The sequence below is a fragment of the Aphelocoma coerulescens genome, chromosome 5, assembly GCF_041296385.1.
Source record: "Aphelocoma coerulescens isolate FSJ_1873_10779 chromosome 5, UR_Acoe_1.0, whole genome shotgun sequence".
NCBI classification, from domain to species: domain Eukaryota; kingdom Metazoa; phylum Chordata; class Aves; order Passeriformes; family Corvidae; genus Aphelocoma; species Aphelocoma coerulescens.
Window position 1 is genome coordinate 43,444,222 of NC_091019.1, and position 20,693 is coordinate 43,464,914.

Consider the following 20,693-nt stretch of genomic DNA (forward strand, 5'->3'; position numbering starts at 1 on the left):
GTCCCCAGGGAGACACACAGCCTGTTTTAGTGCCAGGGAGGCCACCTCCCCAGGATGCTGAGAGCTGAGAAGGACTTGAGAAAATCCATATTATTTATTACAAAATATGACTCTTTTAATATATCTACCCCATGCTAAATGCTGCTGCGTAAAAGAACTGTTGTCCTGTAAGTACTATACAAAATGATGGCATCATCTGGAGTTAGTCAATCGATGCTTACTTCGAAGCTGACCTTTAAAGAAAGAAGTGAAAACATGTAGACCTTTCTTTTATAAACACATCACTTTTGCTCATTCTTGGGTATGCTTTTCTCTACGAGCACAGTAAGTTTAATGCTGGAGAGTCTGAAGTGAAAACACAGTTCTGGCATTTCAGCCCCCACATCTGCAAGAGTAGGAGTTAGGCTTGTTTGGTTCACTAAACTGACATAAATAATATTACTTTTTCCTTCTATATTTCATTTTTAATAATAGTAATAATTCCCCATACCACAACTTTTGCTTGTTGGCTGTAACAAGTCTCTTGAGGGAGATAAAACACGAATGAAAGCAGAAAGGGTACGTGTACTATACCTGATGGGAAATATGCCACTGGCATGAGGCAAATTGCAGTGGTGCTTAGAAAATTTTACATTGATACTTCAACTGCAGTACCTGCTCACTGGCTTCTTCAGAGCTACATCCAGGATAACATTCTTTTTAATGTTTCTATTTATTGCAAGTTAGCCATTTAGACTTTATCTATAACACTTAAAAGATAATTTATAATGCACAGAAGCCATAAAGCGCTGAGGATGTTGACACTCCTATGACTTATAAATACTCTTCCTTCATCTGCAGTTCCTAAAATCTGTTTAACTGTTTAATCCACATGTTACAGTGGGTGTTTAACTGGGTGAGAGTGTGTGGTTTGGGAAAGAAGAATTCTCGAGATTTCTAAATTCTCATTTAAGGCTGAAGCAGAGATAAAAATATTATCATGTATTTAAGAATTCATTGCTAGAAGAACCAGCTGTTTGGTTTTGGCACACTGGGTTTAGCCCTGCTCTGAAGAACATAATGTTTTCTTGTTTTTCTACAGAGCTCAAGATTGCATCTTGAATGCTGTGTCAAATACATATTTTTTCCATCTTCCTGAAACTGCAGACTTCACACTAACCTGCTCAGGTTTCACTATTTACTGTTTTATGACATTTCATGCGTATTTCTCTCTCTTTACTTGATCACAGAATGAGGATTCCTTCCAGTCTTAGCTTCACAGGAGCTTCACCCGTTTAGAAGTACCTAATTCCCATCCTCAGGGATGCAAATGAAAGAGAAGAGTGAAGAGCAACATTAGGAAAGATGGCAATAGTGTCCTGAAAGAAAGAGAGAAATATGCAGGAAATGCAAACGTGTTGGTGGCAATGTAGCTGCCACCACTTTGCCAATGCTTCATTTCAGGAGTGAAGAGTTAGTCCACAAAAGGGACAGAAACCACCCCAGAGAGAAAAATCCATGAAGATAATATCTATTAGGCTTTGAAGTATGTGAAGGTTATGGAGGTCTGCTACATCAACTCCATACAAAGCTTGAATATTTGCAACTCCCTTTGCTAATCAGATGTTTGGTCCTTTTCACAATATTGGTGAGTATTTAAAATACATCTAATCCTGAAAATACTGAAATTCCTCAGACACTGCTCACCAGTTTACTAGGATTAAAAAAAAAAATCACTGTTTGAATCTAGTTCCTCCCCTGGTGTTGTTCTAATTGTAAAGGCAGTAATGTTTCCATCTTTTGAATTTTTTTGTCACGAAACTGACTGCAAGAGCCCTAAAAAATATTTTTAAAATCTGGTAACTCTGAGTTACTGTATGTGTTTTACTTTAACAGGCACAACTATAGCAAGGTGAATAATCCACTGAATAGAAGACCATAAAATGGTCCTATAAACACCACTGTGCTCATATGCAGAGACACAAAGCACAGGTTACACTGGGGAGAGTTTAATCCAAACTGACTATGAAAACAGTTCCTCAGTTACAGGACTAGTCTTTATTTTCCTGTGGTGTACTTCCTATCTCAATGTTAACATATTGCACATTACCAAATCACTTTCTCATAATTAATCTGATCATAATAAAGCGTTTGTTGTAATTACCTGAAACTTTACCTTTCAGGTAGCATTCCATGTTCTTGGACATACTGTGTCCAAACACAAATTTGAACAGCTCCATCTTTACATCTGAGATTTTACTTGCCACATATTCACAAATATTACTGAGTTATTGAAGACAGTAAAGAAATATGGAAGGTACTGACAGCAGCCTTCATCAATAACCTGTCTGAACACAAAACATACTGAAAAGATACCACAGAAATTGTTATCTTTAAGAGAGTGCTCAAACTGCTAGCACATGAGTTTAATGGATGTGAAGAATGTGATCTGAGATTTCTTTTGCAGTTATTTCACCTCCATGATTGTAGTGGGGCCAATCCAAAAACTAATGGAGACACATCTGTCTTTATTAAAGAGAGTGGAATAAAATAAAACTGTATTCATTGATAAAATCAAATCCCATGCTTATGAAAATTAATAAAGAAAACTCTAAGTAAAAAGTTCTTGAGTTCCAGCTTGGTTTGTTTCATGTATTTTCTTTGGTGCCTTTATTTTTCTGGTGCTTTTGCAGAGCAGCTAGTGAGGACTGAGAATCATTAAAAGGTAAAACACATTGCTCTCTAAGGTGAGAAAGGCATGGGGCTGGGTCGATGCACACAGTGTTTTTCTGGGCAACTTGAGTTATCCTTAGAACCATGTGCAAAAAAGCAAACTTTTTTTTCCATATATATTTGATTGTTCCAGAGAAGTCAATTAAGACCTTTCCAAACCTTTCTCCTGTAGATTCTTGTAAAAATGCCATGTGATCTCCAATATGTGCAAAATGGAAATGGATCAAGGCTGAGGAAATTATCCTTTCCCTCCAGTACACACCTTCTTCTCTAAGGAAAACACCTGAAACAAAAAGAAGATTTTGTTTGAACAAACTACCCAAAGATGACCCCAAATCCAAAGGCAGAAAAGTTAAGTGTGTTCAAATTGTGGGTTGTGTGTTTCTGACTCACACTGTTTGTCCTGTTCTCCCCTCCTGCCTCCCAGACACAGCAGTTATTTGGGATGCAGTCCAATAACATATCCAGCCACAATGCCTACAGCCACTTCTGGGTAGCTGTCTGGAAAGCAATATTAATTTTTTTTCTGTTCAAGACAAATTGGCAATTTTAGAGCCGTTTTGAAAGCAGAAACAGTGTTAGGCGAAGTTTGGATGTTTCCACCTGGGTATTTTTCAAAATTGATGCTGGGCTGCTTGTGTCATTAATAATGATTTATTTCTTATTCCGTTACTCAGGCTGCAATTAGATTCTGTGCATAGTGCTTTGCAGGACAAAGACAAGAATAAAAGCTGTGATTCCCCAGACCTCCTGAATCACAGATCTCATATATGTTCTTTCTTAAACAGGAGTTTGTGTGTCAGCTCTGTGACAGGACGAGGCTGCATCTGGGAGTGACTCTTTTAAATGTGGAGATGTGCTAAGATCATTCCTTCACACTCTGTGGTAGGTTGCAAATCAGACCAGCGAAGTGCAACTGGGACATAGGATCCTAGAGAACATGATGCTGTACTGTAAATGAATGCTGTATAGAACCAACTTCAGGGATTGTCAAAAGATTGAAACCAATTCACAGAATCACAGAATGGGTAATATTGTCCAGCCTCACTGCTCAAACAGGGTCATCCTAGAGCACATAATACAGGATTGCATCCAGACAGGTCTTGAATATCTTCAGTAAGGTAGACTCTGCAAATGCTCTTGCCAACCTGTTCCAGAGTGTGGTCACCCGCACAGTAAAGTTCTTCCTCCTGTTCTGGTGGACCTTCCTCTGCATCAGTTTCTGCCATTGCCTCTTGTCTGATCGCTTGGCACCACTAAGAAGAGCCTGGATCCTTCCTCTGACACCCTCCCTTCAGATATTCATGTACACTGACAAGGTCCCCTCTCAGTTGTCTCTTCTTGTGGCTGAACAGGCCCAGCTCCCTCAGCTTGTCCTAGTAAGAGAGATGCTCCAGTCCCTTAATCATCTTTGTTGCCCTCCACTGGACCTGTTCCAGGAGGCCCATGTCTTTCCTGTACTGAGGAGCCCAGAACTGGACACAGGACTCCAAGGCCTCACCAGGGCTGAGCAGAGGAGCAGGATCACCTCCCTTGACACAGTGCTCTTCCTAATGCAGTCCAGGATACCAGTGGCCTTCTTGGTCACAAGAGTACTACTGCTGGCTTATGAACAGTTTTTTGTCCACCAGGATGCCAGGTCCTACTCTCAGAGGTGCTTTTGAGCAAGTTGGTTCCTATCCTGTGCATGGGGCTATTCTTTCCTAGAGCCCTGCAACTGCCTTTGTTGATTTTCAGAAGGTTCCTTTCAGCCCATCTCTCCAACCTGTCAAGATCCTTCTTAAGGGCTGCAGAGCCTTCTGGGGTATCGGTCACTTCTTCCAGCTTTGTGTTATCAGTGAACTTGCTGAGAAGGCCTCTCCTCTTCTTCCAAGTCACTGATGAATAAGTTAAACAATAGTGGGGCCAGTATGGAAGCTTAGGAGACACCACACGATACAGGCCTCCAACTAGACTCAATTGCAAGAGTCTAAATCACTGTGTTCAGACTCAACAGACCTGAGTGAGATACAAGTGTAGACATGAACTGAACAGTTGGACACCACATGGTTCCAGGGACTTGTTCACCCATCTCTTTTGTGAACTGAGTCTTCTATTTTTATATAAAGAAAAACTATTCTGAGAGAAAACAGGAGTGAAATGGGATGTAGGGACCAAAGGTCAAGTGGAAAATTAACAGAGCTTACTTGCTTTGAAGATATCTTGTAATCTGGCACTTCAAAACAGAATTTTCTTTTCTTTTTTTCCTTGCTGCAGAACTGAGGGAAGAGCAGGAGGGAAAAAGGAAAGATAGGTGCAGATGGCATTATTAGATTTGTTAGCTAGAAGAGAGTAAATGGGATGAAGAATCCAATTTAGCATTAGCAAGACCGAAAAGAGCCTCCAAAGGGTAATACTGAAAGACCCCTAATTATTCTGCTTACCGTCTTGTGTACTGAGGAGTACTGCTGTAACTAATGCTCTGGGAACTCTTTCCAGAGTGAACGGAGGAGGAGCAAAGACATGAAGACATACATGCTTTGAACATCCTTTGGTATCATGGCTGTTTGGGATAAACTTTGGTCATCTCTATGCTCTGTGACCTACATTCACTAGAGAATGGAATTCACAGGAGCTACCAAACTGAGCAGGATGCTGTCCAGCCTGCCCAATACAAAGTGCTGCAGAGATGAGTACAGAAGTCATAAGATATCCTTGTGCTAAATTTAAACACCTGCTTCACCTGGAGCTCAGGTCCTGCCCAGAAACTGGGTAAGGTTGGCAGCTTTGTACTCATCAGATTGCATCAATGTGGAAATACACAAAAGATTCAAGGACTTTCTCTCTATGAATTATAAACAATCTCCTGACAGTGATCACTGAAAGAAATGCTGCAATCCATGACAATTATGTAGCAGGTAATTCTCAGCCAAGTTGCTGAATTGTCTTCAAATATTATATAAACTATTCAGTCACTCAGTTTTCATTAAGCTGTAGAAAGGGTGGGCATGACCTTGTAAATTATAAAGGATGCATCTGTCTGATAAGAGAAGACAAGCGTTCCTGTTCTTCCATTTAACATGAAACTGTTTCACAGAAGACAAAATAGCTCCAACAAGAGATCCTGATAATCGTGTTACAAATGGCTTTGAGTGCCGATCTTCTTTATCCAGAAGGAAGGCCTGATTCTGGGTGCCCACTCAGAGTCAGGCCCAGGTTTCTCAGCACAGGCTGCTAGTTGGACTGCCATGCTGTTTGCTGCTGAAATACACAGATGTGCTCTGATTGTGCCTACCAAAGCATGTCTATCCAGTTGGGAGCAACAGGGAGGCAGAAAAGGGACTGCCTCTGACACCTGAAATCCTAGTAAAATAACATTTAATACTGATATTATTTCATATTATATATGTGGTATTATATTTCATACAGCAAACTTTAACTTTGTTCCTAATATTTTTATTTTCAAGATTAGTTATACTTCTTGATATATAACCCTTCAGGATCTTGTGTTGATTTTATACTCATCACTGAATATTCAGGAAATTTTATTAACTTGGCATTTTGTACCAATGTCTTTACAGAAAATGTTAAAGAGACTCAGTGCCTCCATCTACCCTTGAGGAACATCAAAAGTAACCCCATTTTAACCAGCGTGCTCTCCTTGTGATGCTTTGCTGGTTTTGCCCCGAGTAGTGTGAGGAGCCAATTCAGTTTGAATTCAGCCATTTTAGTTTGCCTCAACTGGTTAGGGTTAAACTACAACAGATGCCTCTCATTATTTCCCAGTTAAGTCTTACCTTGCTTTACCTTTTAGTCCTTGCACTAATGTTTCCAGTCCAAGTTTTGCTAAATTAATAACCAGCTTTGTTTTACTTAGCTTAGGTTACTACATATCCCCAATCCAGAAGATCACTGGTGTTAGCAAAAAAAGCTAAAGGTAGTCTCCTTTCTTAGTACCCTTATGAATTACTTTTCCATGAGTGATGAGCTGAGATGATGGCATAAAGATTACTTACAGCATAGCTCTTAATTCATTTACAGGTCAATGTTCTCTGTAGTTGTGATATTAAGGATATACTGTCTATTAGCTTTACTGACCTCAGACTTAATACTACACATTTGTTTTCATTAAATTGCATTTTCCATTTCTAAGCCAAATGACATAGGAGATCAAAATCTAGCCACAATATTCCTTAATAGTAGTTGCACCTTCAAATTATTTTTGCTGAATTTGATATATGCTTTAGATAGCTGCATGAAAATAGTTAAACATTTTTCATATAAGACAGGTTCTCAAAATGACCTCAAAAAGCTACTGTTAATAACAATGAAAAACTCCCACACCTTTCCAGCACCATAAGTTAGTCACTGTTATTATACAAGTCCTTTCTTTAAGGTATTTTAACCCTCAGGCAATTTTGCAGTGTTATCATTAGAGCTGAGCATTTTTTCTTTCAGCTAAAACTAAGCTTGTGGCAAAATTTAAGCTTTGATGTTTAGTTACCCTAACATCATGATCTGAAGTGGTATTTGCTATGTAAGTTGAAATATATTTTCTGGGCTAGAATTACAGAAATGGTGGAGAAGTTCTCACCTTCCTTTGGTCCAGGAGAAGATGCAATTCATGATTCTGTGCAAGATCTAAACCTTACCTGCAATTCCCCTTCAGGGAACAACAGCTGAGCTGCAAGTATTCTGGTGTTATTAGCAGATGAAATATATGGTTTCTCACTGTTGCTTGTTTGAGCTGTTTTATTTAGTAAATACAATGAAACATTCTCTAGAGTACTTGGGTGTTTTGTCTCTTTGTTGAGTGGCCGATCTTTCAGACTTTTGATCAATATTAGAGACAAAGTCAGTATTTTGTACCAATCAGAAAATATGTAGCAGCTGACGCTGACTGGCTGCTACCCCTTTCTGCCCAGCTGCTCAGCAGTTAGGGCAATCATTTAGGCAGCAAGAATTGTGTTTGGGTCTCCTCGGCCTGCGACCAGCTCAGAATTCCTCCTCTCTGGTTAATCTTGCTCAGCCTTGAATGATTATTAACTGCAAAATATGGCATTTCCTTCAACAGTTTTGTGAATGTTAAGCATGATTTCATTTGCTTATTTTTCTCCAAACATATACCTGAAGTGATTCTTGTGCAAAGTGTCAATGAAATGTAATATTGTTGTTGATTTTTCTCAAAAAACAAAATAAGCTTTGGAATGAAGCTTTCCAGGTTTTTTGATTCATTTGATGCATTGTAAAATCGGTTATGAGTACACTGTTTATTACTTTTTGGTACAGATCTGTGCAGTGGTGATGCTCATACCATCTGCCATGGGACTAGTAGAACACTTCCCCATTTCTTTACAGGTTAGATAGATTTCTCTTTGCAGAATATAATTGTATTTCCAGAACTAGATACCACAGAAGGGTGAGGACAAAGCCTATTAAATACTAAGGGATAAATCCAAGTCTTTTCACTGTCTCCATGAATTTGAGGAGGCTTTCAGAAAAGGAACTCACTCTCGTAGATCTGTTTGATCCCCTCACTAGGATGTCTAAAGGCTGGGTAGAAGTGGGGCATGGAAAAGCAGAGTGAAAATTACAGCAGAGCCACTGTTTTACCCGCTTTGTGGCTTCCTTGGAGAAACGGAGAATGCCAGGCCATTCTGGAATAAAGACATTGTCAATTTGCACACCACTGTCTCTGAGTCATGCCTGAGTGCTTGAAGTTGATCAGTGGGTTGGCACCAAGCAGCTAGAATATTTGTTTTCTATCAATAAATTATCATCTTGGAACACCCTAGATTTTGTATTTATTTAACCAAGGAAAAACTGTTTAACTGTTCCACAGAATCGCCAGAGGTTTGTGATTCTGTCATGTGTCATGTTGTATGTGTCACTACAACTGTCCTATTGTAGTGTAAAATAGATGTCAGAAAAAAAGGGAAATAGTTTTAGAAGAACAATACTCCCCATTTTGAAAGCCTAGTGTAACCTCAACAGAATATGCTAGAAAACAGGGAAAAAAGCATTGAAGATGATCATAGTTTCAGAAGACTAAGTCACCATTCATGATGAATAAGGGAGGTAGTGTGCTAGACAATGAGTTTTTCTAATTTTGTGATACTTTAGAGACTGTTTAGGGGACCTGTAAATAGGAAAGTATATTAACTGCAATAAGCCTTTCACTGGCTGAGTTCTTACATATATAAATTGAAACCTGAAATTTTCTTTATAAAGAGTTTGGCTAATGGCACACTGTACTAAAGATGTTTTCAAAAGGTAAACAGATGGCTGCTCCCTTTTACTTTCAGCCAGGGAGTGGAAATTCCTCCTTGGCTACTCTTACTTGTCTGGTCTCTAGAAAAAAAAGCAGTTTTGAAAATGTTTCACATAAAATTGCTGTTTGAATGCCACCCAACCCAGGGAATTCACACCATGCAGGTCTCAAAAAAAGGTCCAAGACAAACCTTTTACCACCAATGAGCAAGGAAATTGCTAACAATCTAAGCCGGGCTCTCTGAGGCTTTGTTCGTTCATGCATTTTCCTGCTGTAAGGCATGGGTAGTGATTTTTCTTTGGCTCCTACAGGAATGCTTTTCTCAGGAAAGTGCAAAGTAGAAAAGGGGGCAACAGATTTGCTGCCTTCTCCTGCTTGAAGAATCCTTGCCTTTTTTCTCTTTTGGGGTTCTTTTTCCTCCCTTTCTCATCTGCGGACTGCATTGGGGGGGGTAGCTGCCCCTGTCATGGACCTCTCCTAGCCACCTTCCTCTGCTACTCAGGTGTCGGGGTCTCCTCCCCCCACCATGTAGCCCTGAGGGAGGCACGGGGTTTCCCTGCCCCTGCTCAGCCTCGTTCCCCATGGGTTGGTTTGTGTTCCCCTGCGCGGGAAAAGCAGCTCGGGTGTGACTGCAGCAGAGTCTCTCGGCAGGGCCCGGCCATGCGGCTGGGGAAATAAACATCTCTGAAACATCTACCAAGAATCCGTCCATATATATATTTCTTTTCCACGGGACTCCTGGTTTGATATAGGCGTGTTACAGTATCCCCACTGCAACACTCAGGTTTCAGAGAAAGGAATGAAAGGGAAGAGGGCTGTAACAGAAGTCTGAAGGGGAACCAGGAGTGGGACAGCCAGATGTGATATGAGGGTACATTAACAAGAATTAGCTGCCAAGGTTAGAGTAGAATGAGTACTTAGGTGGAAGACACACACATAAAATTGAGATATTCTTCTCTCTTGTACATAACCCACATACTCCCTCCTACATTTTTAGGTCTCTTCAGTGTTGGGGTAGAATGTTCGGAAACCAAAGTGCACCCATATCTCAAGATGCAGCTCACAGAGTGTGGTTCTATCACACATCTTCTTCAGCTGGAATTCTGGTTCACAGACTTCTCTCCCATCTCCTCCTCTTCTGCCAGCTGGAACTTTTTTTTTTTTCTCTTTTCCTATACTGCTTTTCACTACTGCATTATTTGGATCAATACAGCTATAAACTAAGCCAGGGAGATAACCCAAGATAAAAAAGATAAAACTTACGGTTTGAGCAAGCAATGGAAAAGGGTTTGCTTCCTTCATGTTGGCCAAGGCCTGTGAGAGTGTAGCTGAAAGACTGTTACATTTGTTTTAATATTTATTAAAGGTTTCTTCCCCTTTCCCTGTAACTGTTTCATAGGTTTGCTGTAATCCTCAAAGAATAATTAAACTAACTGACAACTAGCTCGCAGTTAACCAGAATGCTGTTTTTAAATTAGTTTTGCTTTGGAGTCTTGGCCTGCCATTGCAGGTGGATGATGGGTAACATGTTGTAGTGGTATAGATGATTCTGAAATATAATGAGGGACCATACTCAACATTTTAAAGAGGTAGATGGAGGTCCTTGATTTATCTGCCCTGAATTTGATAGGGAATTCACTTGCCCCCACCCATACTGCCATTTCACAAAGCTGAGCCAAAGATAAAGGCAATCAGACAAACCTATAAAGAAATGTATCAAAACCCAGAAAGCAGTGTTTTTTGAACATCATGAATTTTCATTCCAAGGAGCATAAACTTCTCTAAATACAAAGCTCAGCAAACCTCAGCACATATGACAGAGCCTTTTGAAATAAGTAGCTGAGGTTTGATGTTGCTGCTCCAAGTTATGACTGCAAAACAAGGCAAACAAATGCTTTTACTTTAATTACAGCACATTGTATTTCCAAAATTCTTACTTTTTGCTACTAATTATACCTAGATGGTATTTGCACATTCTACAGTCTCCAATATTAACATTTATTTCATTATTCAGGTTTGGAATATATACACCTTATATTTGGTTTCATACATTTCAGTGGCATGCTTTGAGCAAATACTTTTAGTATTACTATGCAAATAAATTATAAATCGAAACTCTTCACTGTTTACAAAGGCAAAGCTTTGTGAAGCTGCTTAAGGAGCTTAACGGTACACTACCTCCCAATGCAGGAACAACTTGGTTGTTCCCATCCTATTAACCATGTTCATATATTTAACCTGATGAACATAAATTGGTCCATTGGGACTATTCTGCTACTTGAACATGTTTCCAGTGCAAGTACTTGTATTGAGGTTAATACATAATGTAAAGCAAAATGAAAAACCTGTGGCTAAGCCACTGATCTAGGAGACAGGCTTTCCTCCTGCTCTTTGATTAGGCTATAGAGCTAATTTATGCTAGTTTTATTTTTGGAGCATTCAGCAAGGCTATATTACTGCAACAGTAACTCTCATCTGTGCAGGGTACATGATAAATAAGATTGTTCTGTGCAGGTAGAGTCTTTTACTCTTTATATACTTTGTCTCTAGTGCAGATAATGACCCAAAGAGAGCACAGTCACAGTTTCTGAGTAGAGCTGACCTTGGCAGTATTTTGAAGCTTACAAATTCAATATTGTTGAAGTCCTCCAAGAATCTTGGAACAAAAACCCAGTACTCTGAATGATGATCATACTGATTATTTCTGTTAAAGTCTATTTCTTTGGCACCTCAGCTAAAAATACCCTCTGATGTAAGTGTTGGCAATCTGAATAGAATCTAATTTCTTTATTCAACAGAATGTATTTAACTGAGTATAATTATGCATGTCATCCTTAACATTACCTGTCCAATACAATTCTGTTCTTTCAGAAGGAAGTTCTGTTCTTCTGTTCTTTCGGAAGAGTTGGGCAGTTACACCATTGAAGATTTTATAAAGCTAAAATCTTTTGCTATGTTCTTTGATGCTAATGAAACTGCAGCCAAGCACTGAGAATATCCTAAAAGACCATTGGAAGTCTATGTGTTCTTTATTAGCTATAGTGGGTTTGGATTTTTTGTTTGGTTTGGGAGGGGTTTTTTTTGATTTTTGTTACCACTGAACACATCTGGAAAGATTGCTGATGCACAGAAACCTGCATGGAGATGGAAGCTAGAGCAGCTGTTAAAGAAAGCTGTATTCCTCAGCACTCCAGAAGCTGCTCTTTGAGACAAATGTGGACTTGAAGCCCAAAATGGGCTATAGGAACATACAGCCTGAACTGTTATCTCATACAGTAATGCATTCCCATACAAACTACTTTATTGAGAACTCCTAATATCTTCCCTGATTCCTCTATCACTCTGAGGTCTCTTCTATTATGCTCACCTAACGACTTCTGCATAATTTTGGTATCAGTCACATCAGTATTTCTTAGCATTAGTTAGCTGTCTTTCTTTCCTTTCTGGTCAAATAGAATCCATATTATCTACCCATGGATATCTGCTGTGAAGGCATGTACTTCTAGGCTAACCCTCTCAACCTCTTTTACAGTTGCAGAAAGGAGACATGGAGCTGTTTAGTTACTGCAGTTTTCTTTTAGCATCAGATTCAATCTGAATCTGAGTCACAGGGCTTTTCATCCCTTCTGGACTTGCACAAAATTGGAAATGTTCTACTATTCCCAGGGCAGAGAAAACACATTATCTGAAGTCTAGGAAATGTGTGAAAAAAACACTGAGATGTTTTTGCCATATGAATAGCACACTGTTCACAAAATGATTGCAGAATAAATTGCACGGCTGCCAGACTTACAAGATAATTAGAGGCTGAATTGTCAGATTTTGCTTAGCTTGACTGAATGCACTCCATCTCCAAGTACAGATACTGTATACTTAATTGACTCATCATAAACTTTAAGTAAAAGCCACAAAATTATGTAAAAAAAAACTATACTGCTGTGTCCTTTGTACTTAGTGCTTTGAGAGCTCATTATAGTTGGAAAAAAAACCCCAAATCTATGATTAAAAAACTTAAAGAAGTATCATCTTTTCAGATCCAAAGTGCTTACCATATATATGGAAAATTATCTCAGGTACTTATAGAACAAAACATAACTAGCAAATGGTAGCAACAGCCTGGAATTAAGCTTCAGTCTTTAAAATTAATTTTCATGCAAGATGTGATTACAAGAAATGGTGCAATTTGAAATGTGTATTTCAAAGAACAGGTTGTAAAAACAGAAAGCTGTCAGGCAATCACATCTTTTGAGTCACAACAAGGATAAAAGAATTGTTATCATAAAGATATCATCTCATCTTATTTGGATGCATTAAATGGTTCAGAGTAACTGAGAATATTTCTTATTGCATGCTGGAACAGTACAGTATGCTTTATCAATCCATCTTTTCACGCACAAGGGGTTAAACTCTGGTATACCAGCAGAGCTTCCTGCTGTGAATGGGTTTGCTGAGATATCATGCAGGAGACAGGTGCTGCTCAAGTGCCAGCAGCTAGTCTAGGCAGGATGTTATGACCACAGGTGCTTCACAAAGCTGAGGTGCCATTCAGCCTTTTAAAGACACTGTTAGCAGCTGGAGGATTACTCTGAAAGAAGGCTGAATTGTTGCACTGAGTACTGTCACAATTAATCTAGATTTTTTCACCTCTAGCCAAAGGCAGAAGAAAAATCAAACCATGCTTTACATGTATTTTTCACTTTAAGGCAGAAATTATGTGCACATTCTGAATCTAGAAAATTGCACAAGATGAAAACCCATGTAGTTTGATGGTTTCATCTTGCCCTTGGTATTTGTAGCAATCATTCAAAAGAGGTTTTAAATATTTCGAGTAGGATATGTATTTTAATACATAGTATTTGACATTGCTGCATGCTCTGTGCTGAATTCAGTAAGGTCTAGACTGTAAGCTATAAATAAAATAAATTTGCTGTGCCATTATTCCTGATTCTGTGTGGGTAATGCTCTGAATATAAGAGAGTGTCAGTCTTTCATTTTCATCTGAAATTAAGTGGGGATTTTATGGTTTGGTTTTTTTGTTGGTTTTTTTTTTTTTAATCTATTAAAAAAACATGATTAAGTAATGGGCCTGCAGTTCAGGAAGATTTCTCAGTATTGGGTTGTTCTGCTCATATTGTGATTAAATAATCTACAGACAGATGGAATCTTTGCCATTTGATTATTTTCCAGATTAGTGGACTCCAAATTTTTGGATGGCCATCACAAAAAACAGATCTTACTCATTTCTCTTAATTTCTTGTAAATATGAAGTAGTTTGAAGATTTTAATTAGAAGAAGATGATAAATTTTCAGTGGTAATTCCTGGTTTAATTTTACAGTTTTTTTCTTTTACACTGTTTATTAGTAGCCACTCTATGATTAACTTGCACTGAGACCTACAACAGGATATACAAAACTGGGGCAGTAAGGAAATTGAAGTTATGTGAACTGCAGAACCAAATTTTCTGCTCTCTGTTGTTACATAGTTATTTTCCTTTGATATGAGGACTCCTGGCTGTGTTGAATATTTATGCATCAAAGTGTGTCCTAGCAAAACTAGGCGGTCAGAGGTAATATGAGGTCATTCTACAGTATTGTTCTCAAGATCAACATTTGGAGCTGAGTACAGGATGCACCAGTTGTCAGTGTGGTTATATGCTGGGAGCAATCAAATTCCTCTGAAATCAGAGTAACTGTCAGTGCTAATTAGCAGAGGTGTGAAATAATGATGTCTTTTTAATCAAGAGGTCTCTCTAGGAGCTGAGCTTATGCACATATTTTGTAGTATTTACATTGTGTTTAATTGGGACACCTCTAAGGCTTCTCACTGGGTAACTGGGACAGTTGGAATTGTATCTGGTGGCTGACTAACTCCCACTTAGTGGTAATTATGAGAGTAAGGCCCAAGTGTTCAAATAAACACTGCACCACACTGTGCTGTGATGCGCTTTGCCACACGTCTCTCACTGTGCCCTCATAACATGCTGCATGTTCCTCAGCCAACAGTGTTGAACTGAAAGCTGAGGGAGCTTTACTGCCCTGGCTGCAGCTGCCAACACTCATGATGTTTTAGGTGGAATGGTAAAGGATGAAAGTATTTCACTTCTTCACACATCCTACCCCTTCAGAAAGATTTTTTTTGTATGTGAAGTCTTTATTTTTGCCCTTAGAGTCCTAATTGGTGCTGTGTTAAATGTTGGTCATAGGCTTTTGGCTGTCTACAGGAAGATCTGATCAAGGAAAACCAGGACCAGAACATCTGGGCTGGCAGTTGGCAATGGGAGATGACAGAAGATACAAGCAGCTAAAAGAAATGTGTGAATGTGTTTGTGATATTAGAAATCTGCAACTATGTGTGGGCAAAGCAGCCAGTGAGCAGTACAGCAGATGTGCTCACACTAAACTGGGAGGTGGCCACAAACCCTACTTAGGGGTTGTGACTGGTGGAGAAAATCAGAGCTGGTAAAGTGACCCAGGGCAGGTTTTTTTAAAGACTGGGGCTATTCCGTCAGAAAAAAATGAAATAGGGAAGGACTTGGGGAATAGATGAAAGAGGTTTTAGTGAGAAGTGTGGACTGCTCCTGGGAGACCCAGAAATTGGATTTGGGAGAGGTGAAATGCTTTCGAGAAGTCTGAGAAGCTCTGGGTGAGCTGGGAGGCACTGAAGAGATCTGTGGCTGTGGAACAGCTTGCTAAGAAGGTAAGAGTCCATAGAGAGAAATTAGAGGGAAGAAGGAAATTCAAACATCTGGTGTTAGGGGTACACAGGTACCTGTCTGGTACACAGGTACCTGAAGAATCACCATAGGACACCCACCCAGCAATGTATCTGTGAGTGAAATCCCTCTCCTCATAAAGAGCTTAAACCTGTCCCTTTAATGTTTTAATTTAATATGCACCTGAATTTTCATGAACATGTGGTAGAGAGAAAGAAGGTTAAGCTAGACAGAAGATGGAGGATATAATTGTGCCACACCAACAACAAAATAGTCACTTAGAAGTGTTTTTAACAGGAGATTTAAAGGTGTTTTAACTGGCTAAAATAATTCAGAGAAGTAGAGTTTAAGCAGCCAAACAATGCAGGGAAAGCAATAAGGAACATGAGTGATAGAAAGTCCCTCTATCTGTTTCAGTGGCAAAAGTACTCCTGCACAGCTCTCTGGCATGTCTAGTAGGAGCATAAAATGTTAGACAAAGTATATGTGCCAAAACTGCAGTAGGGAGGATGAACCTCTGCAATCAGCAGAACAGAGAACTGTACAGTACACTTACTCCAAAATAGAAAGTCTTCCTGGAACCTGACATGAGGTCCTGTTACACCACTGCACTGCTGTCTTCATAGAAAGCAACAAGAATGGTAACATTTTACCTCACCGAAAGGGATGGGAAGCAGATTTCCTGTGGGGTAAGGCTTTTTATTTCTGTTATGTACAGAGCTAATATAAGAAATGTCACTGAATTATCTTTGGCATCATCTACTTATAGCTGATACATTAAACCTATGGCTTTCATTTATGTGTATTAATTCCTATCTTTGCAAAATATGTGTGTCTTAAAGTTATTGCTTATAGATGAGTCAGTTCTCCATTTTAAACCAGACTTTTTTTTTTTTCTTGTGGTTTCCTTTGTCTGTTTTTCAAGGTTTCTCTGAGTTTTGTATATTTTGATCCTAATTAGAGGTTAATATTCAAAAGAATTGTGTACTCCTTAACTTTGGAGAGTAGTGATACTGTCAGTTACTGTCAGTATTGTAAGTCAGATTCTTCTACGCCATGGATCTGGCGTAGATCCCTACACTTTCTTAAAATTTGAAATATTTTAAATTGGAATCAAACTGAATTCCTTGAGGCTTAATCTGTTTCTCTGTACCTCTTCACTCTTACAATTGTGTAGAGTGCTGTGCAGAGAATATTTCTATACAGTTTTTAAAAGACGGGCTCTCCTGATCCCCAGTCATCTCAGAAGAGTGAGGATAACTGCTGAGCTGCTGGCCTGACAGAGAGGACAGGCTGAAACACAACCTCTCACTTTGGTATTACAGATATAACTACTGTTATTACTAAGTATATAAACAATACAAATGAGTGGGAGCACAATAACAGGTTAAATACTTTGTGCATGTTGTTGCTTTAGGGTTTTTTCCTTGAAAGACTGTTAAAAAGCTATTCTACTTATCCCCCAATCTGTTGTTTAATATCATTGTATGTGGTTTTATGTTCCGTACCCTGTTAAATAGACAAGTGAGCAGCAGATGATGCAGAAACCAAAGCAGTAAATATATGTCCTCTAAATTTCTGAGGCTTTCTCAAGGCATCCCAGACTGCAACAGTAGTCCTAAATGAGGACAGTGGAGAAGTGAGGTTGGGAAAGGTAAAAAGAAAAGTGGATCCAAACCTCAGTTCAGTTTTTGTTTCTGTTATTCAGCCAGAGCTGTTTGTAGTTAAAACATATCAACAGAAACCTGTTACCGGACCTGGCCTAATAACCCAATGCAGCCAGTACCAGCTGAGGTCTATTTCCAAAGGACAAGATGGAGAGTCCCCTCATGGTGTTCACATCTCCACTGTTCCACAAAACAACTCCAGAGGACTGCCCTGGAAAAGATATTCCAATCCAAAGTTTGCCGCAGCCATGCGGGTCTATCATATTGTGCACAGCAGAAAAAGCTCTCCTTCCACTTCTCCCTGCCTCAGGCTTGTTGAAACTGTGACACTACCTCACTGCCCTGTACCAGGGATTCTACTGAATGCTTGGTGTTGTATGGCAGTACTTAAAAAAAATCAGTGGGGGCTGGATCCAGATCTCTCAGGCTTTCAGGACTTCTCTGCAAATTGTCTCTGCATGAACCTCACAGCCTACATACAAGGGACAAAGAGCATCTGTTCCTAAAACACAAAGCTAATACTCATAGGACTTTCTCTCAATCACTCCATAAGGCTCGACAGCATGATGGCATGTTGTCCTTCACCTGTACCATGCTGTTTTCCACAGAAAGGGAACCAGCGTGCTCAAGCTGGACATCAAGGGGATAGCACTGCTATCCCCTCCCCCTCTCCCTTCACAGTCAGGCAGATTTACCTTGGCCATGCACTCAGTTTTTAAACAGGCCCCACTTCAGCCCATTGTTGGTCTGCAAACAAATGTTTGTTGAGGTAAAAATAAGAAAGGTACTTGTAACTGTGTCATACGTCTCCCTTTCTTTTTCAATCCTGTTTTTGGCCAGCTGAGCACTAAACAAAAACCTGTTTTGAATTCTTTGGCTGTATTTTAGCCCATGTCTGTAGCGTGGTGAAGCATAGCTGAGCCAGATTTTCAGATGTATTTAGCCAACTTGGATTCTGTGATGGCACCACTGCCTTGCCTCTGGGCAGTAAGCAAATTCAGACACCCTAAGTTACACAGAGCTGTAAAACATAGAACCACCTTTGCTTTCTGAAGACCTCTTCTTGGAGGGAATTACTTTCTTTGAAAGCATTTTATAAGGTTTAATTTTGAAAGTATAACTTATTGTATTTATGTATTTAATGTTTACTATTGTAAGCAGAATTTTAGAAAGCCTTCGTTTTACTGTATTTATTTAGTAATTCCTATAAGATTAGTATCTGAAAAAGAAAAATCAATAGCACTTCACTACAGAGAAGTAAAGACAATATAATGCTTAACAGTCTTCACACTAAACCAAAACACCTCTGAAATGCACCTTTGCCTCTAATACAATACCTTCCAGCCTTTTTTAATAACCATATTTTCTGTACTGGGAATGTTATAGCAAACATTTTAGGATCAATTTAGTAGATGAAAAGATAAAAACAATAATTTTTCTATGTCAGAACATTTTGAAAAATGTGAAGAACTACAGAGCAAGTGCTGTTTTATGTCTGACCAAGCCCAAATTTTAAACCCCCCTTCTGTTGTATTGACATTTAAAATGGGCTAGAAATAGAAGTGGGGGAGGAACAAACCAACAACAAAAACCACTTCCATAATGCAAGCCCGATCAAAGAGATATTGCATTATAATCTTCTGATGAAGGCAGTTTGGTCTGAGGGTTTGCTGAGGTACTTGAACCATTTAGAAAAGTTATTCTTTATTTTGAGCATTCTGATTTTTTTTTAAGAAGTTGGTGCTGAAGTTAGTATTTCACGCAAAAAAACTCTCAAGTGATTGTTTAGAAGGCAAAACATCCCAAAGCAGACAAAAAAATTACTCCTTAGGAACAGTAAATTTGCCTATATCAAATGAAAGAAATATATGAAAATCTCCACAAAACAAAACAATACTTAGTACAATGACCCTCTGCAGAGGCTTTAATGATCACTTGCACAATTGAAAGTGACCTTTATTTCACTTGCACTATCCTTTCACTGTCTTTGCTCATAGAATTGTCTGAAATTTTTTCATGTTTCTGACAAAGTGATCACCATAATTTTATTTCCAGTGCCATATTTCCTTTCTGCTGTGCCTTGTGCTATAGCAATAGGACAGTACTGCCTGCCATTGTTTGGATGAGAGTCAGCCACCATGCAGTCTCTGCAGCTGGGCAGAGCCCTATTGCTCAGTGGTGTTCACTTCCATCATCTGATTGTACTTGTAAATTTGGATGCAGCAAAAACTTGTTGTTCCCTTACTGTACTTGGAATTGTACACATCAATTATCTGAAGGGATTTATTGCTTGAATTGTCATCATCTTGAGATATTCAGTAGGTCCAAGATAAAGAGAGATTTTCATGAGGGAGATGAAGAAAACATCTCATATAAAAGCAACCCACTGCTAAATTGCATATCTCTGTTTCAACACACAGGATAAGCAGAGCCCTTCAAAGAAAAAAGCAGACAGAATTTGGAGTGTCAAGCACTTTATTTTCACTATCCTTAGTCTCAAAAATAGTATAATAAGGGAAAAATTCTATCACCTCATTTTCTCCTGGTATGTAATTTTCTTGTAAGTATTTTTTCTTTCTGGGAATAATTAGAAAGAAAGTTAGCTTTGGTCTGTGAAAATGCAGCATTTTTCTTTGCATTGAGAGACTCATTCTAGACTATGAAGAGTCAGAAAGCCTTTTGCTTTTAAATTATAGGAGAAAAGGAAATTACACTGGAAGTCTGAGTGCTGCTCCTTCCTGCAAGCTCTTTGACTTTGCTATGTTGTGCAATCTGAGATCTTGGCTAGCACCTTCACGTCAACCCTCCCTCTAGATCCATACATCTCTGTATATAACACAGTGCAGTTTATTACCATTACCTTACACAATTCAAGCATTCAAGATGAGACTGACCTCCCAGCTTAGCATCACTTCTGCACACTCTTAAAAGATGGTCTGTGCTCAGATACAAGATCATGAGTTAGCCTCAGTTCTAGTAATTATTGGCCTTACCTAATGCTATTAAGTCAATGGGAACCTCTAATGAGTTTCAAAGGTCTCCAGGTCAGGATTTTTGTGCATAGTAAATCCAATGATGCATTAAGACACCCCTTAAGTTTTTCTTTAAAACACTGACATTTGGAAAGGTCACTCTGAACAAACACTTGAACTGGTAATTAAGAGTAAGCAGAGCTAAAATAATATATTATTATCTCACAAGGGGATTGCTGTATGCTTTAACATATTCAAAGTAAGATATTTACATTCTTCACGGATGGTAAATGAAGAAATAAAATACCTCATTGCTTATGTTATAGCTCTATGAATGTTTTCAGAGTGTTATTATAGTTGTTGAGTTTTCCAAGTAAAA

General features: G+C 38.9%; 1 protein-coding gene across 3 annotated transcripts in view; it reads left to right on the plus strand.

The window, feature by feature from the left end:
- The first annotated feature begins 16,252 nt into the window (after positions 1-16,252).
- Positions 16,253-20,693, plus strand: part of SSTR1 (somatostatin receptor 1) — a 46,598-nt gene continuing 42,157 nt past the window's right edge. For all 3 annotated transcript variants that reach the window (XR_011151417.1, XM_069017841.1, XM_069017842.1), the window contains exon 1: positions 16,253-16,364. The gene's annotated coding sequence lies outside the window, so the exon portion shown is untranslated. The remainder of the gene's footprint in view (positions 16,365-20,693) is intronic.